The 5,312-nt window shown below is 63.6% G+C and overlaps 1 non-coding gene across 1 annotated transcript; it reads right to left on the minus strand.

Annotated features, from left to right (window-relative positions):
• Positions 1 to 3,716: 3,716 nt before the first annotated feature.
• LOC131872003 (5S ribosomal RNA) lies at positions 3,717 to 3,835 on the minus strand. The gene has a single exon (XR_009370188.1). It is a non-coding gene; the product is annotated as a 5S ribosomal RNA (ribosomal RNA).
• Between the last annotated feature and the right edge of the window lie 1,477 nt (positions 3,836 to 5,312).

Below are 5,312 nucleotides of genomic sequence, written 5' to 3' on the forward strand. Positions count from 1 at the left end.
TGCGCACCTCGCGTGCACCTTGGTGCGCACACCTTGGCTGGGTTGCGCGCCCTGGTGGGCACCATGGTGCGCACCAAGGAGCGCTCCGAAGTGTGCTCCAAGGTGCGGCGTGCACGAAGTCGGAGCCCGGTTTGCCCCGGGTGCGCACCTCGCGTGCACCTTCGCCGCGGTGGGCACCATGGCGTGCACGAAGTCGGAGCCCGGTTTGCCCCGGGTGCGCACCTCGCGTGCACCTTCGCCGGGGTGGGCACCTTGGTGTGCAGACCTTGGCTGGGTTGCGCGCCCTGGTGGGCACCATGGTGCGCACCAAGGAGCGCTCCGAAGTGTGCTCCAAGGTGCGGCCTGCACGAAGTCGGAGCCCGGTTTGCCCCGGGTGTGCACCTCGGGTGGGCACCTTGGTGCGCATGCCTTGCCTGGGCTGCGCACCAGGGCGGGCTCAAGATGGCACCCGCGTTCCTTTTTTTTCACTATCTTTCAAAACGGAAATTTTAAAATCTCATTTTTTTTTGCCTTTTTCTGGAAATTAGTGAAGGCAGCGCATCAAAGGTGCGCACCTCGCTGCCCACCACGGTGCGCAACGCCGGTGGGCACCCGGGAGTGCTTCGAAGTGTGCTCCAAGGTGCTGCGTGCACGTTGTCGGAGCCCGGTTTGCCCCGGGTGCGCACCTCGCGTGCACCTTCGTCGGGGTGGGCACCTTGGCTGGGTTTGCCCCGGCTGCGCTCCGAAGCGGGGTTATTGGAGCGCCGCCTCTTTTTTTGTCGGAGCGTTTGGTGGGGTTTCTCGCATTGGCTCTTCCGAGGCCCGGTTGCCACCCTGGCGCGCACGAAGTCGGAAGTAGGGTTAATTGCCCGGGTGCGCACCTTTGCCAGGGTGGGCACCTTACCTGGGCTGCGCACCAGGGCGGGCTCAAGATGGCACGCGCGTTCCGTTTTTTTCACTATCTTTCAAAACGGAAATTTTAAAATCTCCTTTTTTTTTTGCCTTTTCTGGAAATTAGTGAAGGCAGCGCATCAAAGGTGCGCACCTCGCTGCCCACCTTGGTGTGCTCTGAGGTGCGCACCCGGGAGCGCTACGAAGTGTGCTCCAAGGTGCGGCGTGCACGTTGTCGGAGCCCGGTTTGCCCCGGGTGCGCACCTCGCCTGCACCTTGGCCGGGGTGGGCACCTTGGCTGGGTTTGCCCAGGGTGCGCTCCGAAGCGGGGTTACTGGAGCGCCCCCTCTTTTTTTGTCAGAGCGTTTGGTGGGGTTTCTCGCATTGGCTCTTCCCAGGCCCGGTTGTTGGGTGCGCTCCCACCCTGGCGCGCGCGAAGTTGGAAGTTGGGTTAATTGCCCGGGCGCGCACCTTCGCCAGGGTGGGCACCTTGGTGCGCACACCTTGGCTGGGCTGCGCACCAGGGCGGGCTCAAGATGGCACCAGCATTCCCTTTTTCTCACTATCTTTCAAAACGGAAATTTTAAAATCTCATTTTTTTTTTGCCTTTTATGGAAATTAGTGAAGGCATCGCATCAAAGGTGCGCACCTCGCTGCCCACCTTGGTGTGCTCCGAGGTGCCCACCACGGTGCGCAACGCCGGTGCGAACCCGGGAGCGCCCCGATGTGTGCTCCAAGGTGCGGCGTGCACGAAGTCGGACCCCGGTTTGCCCCGGGTGCGCACCTCGCGTGCACCTTGGTGCGCACACCTTGGCTGGGTTGCGCGGCCTGGTGGGCACCATGGTGCGCACCAAGGAGCGCTCCGAAGTGTGCTCCAAGGTGCGGCGTGCACGAAGTCGGAGCCCGGTTTGCCCCGGGTACGCACCTCGCGTGCACCTTCGCCGGGGTGGGCACCTCGGCTGGGTTGCGCGCCCTGGTGCGCACCAAGGAGCGCTCCGAAGTGTGCTCCAAGGTGCGGCGTGCACGAAGTCGGAGCCCGGTTTGCCCCGGGTGCGCACCTTCGCCGCGGTGCGCACCATGGCGTGCACGAAGTCGGAGCCCGGTTTGCCCCGGGTGCGCACCTCGCGTGCACCTTCGGCGGGGTTGCGCGCCCTGGTGGGCACCATGGTGCGCACCAAGGAGCGCTCCGAAGTGTGCTCCAAGGTGCGGCGTGCACGAAGTCGGAGCCCGGTTTGCCCCGGGTGCGCACCTCGCGTGCACCTTCGGCGGGGTTGCGCGCCCTGGTGGGCACCATGGTGCGCACCAAGGAGCGCTCCGAAGTGTGCTCCAAGGTGCGGCGTGCACGAAGTCGGAGCCCGGTTTGCCCCGGGTGCGCACCTCGCGTGCACCTTCGCCGCGGTGGGCACCATGGCGTGCACGAAGTCGGAGCCCGGTTTGCCCCGGGTGCGCACCTCGCGTGCACCTTCGCCGGGGTGGGCACCTCGGCTGGGTTGCGCGCCCTGGTGCGCACCAAGGAGCGCTCCGAAGTGTGCTCCAAGGTGCGGCGTGCACGAAGTCGGAGCCCGGTTTGCCCCGGGTGCGCACCTCGCGTGCACCTTCGCCAGGGTGGGCACCTCGGTGCGCACACCTTCTCAATGTTTTCTTGCCTTTTCTGGAAATTGGTGAAGGCAGCGCATCAAAGGTGCGCACCTCGGTGTGCTCCGAGGTGCGAACCCGAGAGCGCTCCGAGGTGCCCACGAAGTCGAAAGTCGGGTTAATTGCATTGTTTTCCCCGGGTGCGCTCCGAGGTGCGCAACATCGGCGCGCACCAAGGAGGGCTCCGAAGTGTGCTCCAAGGTGCGCACGATGGCGTGCACCTCTGGTGCGCACGATTCGGAGCTCGGTTTGACCGGGGTGCGCACACCTTGGCTGGGTTGCGCACCTTTTGTGCGCTCCAAGGTGCGCACGAAGTCGGAGCTCGGTTTGCCCCGGGTGCGCACCTTCGCCAGGGTGCGCACCTTGATGCGCACGCCTTGGCTGGGCTGCGCACCTTGGTGGGCGCCATGGTGCGCACCTTTCGTGCGCTCCAAGGTGCGCACGAAGTCGGAGCTCGGTTTGCCCCGGGTGCGCACCTTGGTGGGCGCCATGGTGCACTCCGAGGTGCCCAAGATTGGTGCGCACCAAGGAGCGCTCCGAAGTGCGCTCCAAGGTGCGCGCGAAGTCGAAAGTTGGGTTAATTGTCCGGTTTGCCTCGGGTGCGCACCTTGCGTGCACCTTCGCCAGGGTGGGCGCCTTGGTGCGCACACCTTGGCTGGGCTGCGCACACCTTGGCACCCGCGTTTCCTTCATTTTAAATTTTTTTTTTTTACAATCTCTCAAGTGGGAAATTCTATAATCTCAACTTTTTTTGCCTTTTCAGGAAACTTTTGAATGGAGCGCATCATTGGTGCGCTCCGAAGTGTGCTCCAAAGCTCTCTCCAGCTGCGTGCACCTGCCCCGGCCGCGCACCCGGCCCCGCCCAGCTTCGCTCACCTGTCCCGGGCGTCTGGTGCGGAACCTTAGAGTAAGAAACATCACCGTGCACCTTGGCCAACGTGCGCGACTCGACCGAGCGCGCACTGGCCGAGGTGCACACCGATTTCACCTGGGTGCGCGCGCAGCACCTCGGGCGCACCGGGGTGCGCGCACAACGCCCGGGTTGCACCGTGGCCTGTGTGCTCGGGGCGCCTCGGGTGCGCGCTCGGTGTCGCCCCCGCGCGCGCGGTAGTGCGGGCAGCGCACCCCGGCCCGGCTCGGCCCCGACGAGAACGCAAACGGGCAAAAGGTTTATTCAAATAGCATTGCGACGCCCGGCGAAAAACTAAAAAAGGGTGCAACACCGGGACTTCCCGGGAGGTCACCCATCCCAGTACTACTCCGGCCCAAGCGCGCTTAACTGCGGAGTTCTGATGGGATCTGGTGCACTAATGCTGGTATGATCGCACCCGTTATGAGCTTGTCGCAGTGTGTACTTAGCAAACCGCGACCCACGTGCGAATCCACCCCGGCCACCCACCCCCGTCGAGGTGCACACCCTCCCTCGCGAAGTGCGCCCCGTTCGCCAAGTGTGAGCCCTGCCCGGGTGCGCGCACCTTGCTAGGGCGTCGGGTGTGCACCCGGCCCGGCCTACGTGCGTGCACCTGGAGGGGGCGTCGTGTGCGTGCAGTGTCCCGTCTGCAACGCGGTGCCCACACACCACCTCGGGCGCAACGACCTGCGCTCACATGTGGGCCGAGTGCACCTTGGTGCATGTTCGGGGCGCCTCGGGTGCACGCTCGATCTTGCCCCGGTGCACCAAGGCGCTCGGTTTGCCCCGGGTGCGCACTTGGTGCAAGGTGGGCACCCAAAATAGGGATCAAGCACCAAAACACAAGTTTCGGGATGCAAAATGGGACCCAAGGACCACAAATGCGTTCCAAGACCCATGATGGGTCCACGAGAACAAAAATGTGTTCCGAGACTTAATAAACAAATATTGGGTTTTAGGAGAAGAAACATGCTCTGATGCCCAAAACGAGAATCGACCCCGAAAAGGCCACAGGCCAAAAGTGGGATGCGAGACAAAAAAAAATGGGACCCGAGGACCAAAATTGGGTTCCCAGGTCGAAGACAGGGCAACCGGACAAGAAACGACCTCTAAGGCTCGAAATGAGTCCCGACGACTAAAACTTGACAAGAAGCACCCATCAGGCACCCAACTCGACACCCATGGGATGCCGACCCACCCGGGCTTCCACCTAGCACACCTTGGCACCCACCCACCCTCGCACCCAACCTCGCACCCAACTTAGCACCTTTGAACCCACATTGGCACTCACCCTGACCCTGGCACCTTGGAACCCACATTGGCACTCACCTTGACCCTGGCACCCACCTTTGCACTCACCTTGGGACCCACCCTGGCTCCCACCTCGGCACCCACCCAGACACCCACCTTGGTTCCTTGGCACCCACCTTGGATCCTTGGCACCCACCCCGACACCCACCTTGGCACGCAACTTGGCTACTTGCCACCCACCTTGGCTCCTTGACGCCCACCCCGACAACCACCCCGTGACCTACCCTGGCTAGGGTTGGTGCACACCCACCCTGGTGCCCACCTTGGCACCCACCCTATGACCCACCTTGGCACGCACCTTAGTACCCACCCCGTTACCCACCCTAGGACCCACCCCGTGACCCACCTTGGCCAGGGTGGGTGCACCCACCCTGGTGCCCACCTTGGCACCCACCCATCCTAGCACCCAGCCTGTGACCGGGCTTGGAACCCAACCTTGCACCCGCACCCGTCTTGGCCAGTGTGGGTGCGCACCCATCCTGGCACCCACGTTGTGACACACCCTTTAACCCACGCACCCTAGCACCCACGTTGGCACCCACCTTGGAACCCAACCTAGCAACTTGGCACCCACCCCGTGACCCAC

The sequence above is a fragment of the Cryptomeria japonica genome, unplaced genomic scaffold, assembly GCF_030272615.1.
Source record: "Cryptomeria japonica unplaced genomic scaffold, Sugi_1.0 HiC_scaffold_503, whole genome shotgun sequence".
Taxonomy (NCBI): domain Eukaryota; kingdom Viridiplantae; phylum Streptophyta; class Pinopsida; order Cupressales; family Cupressaceae; genus Cryptomeria; species Cryptomeria japonica.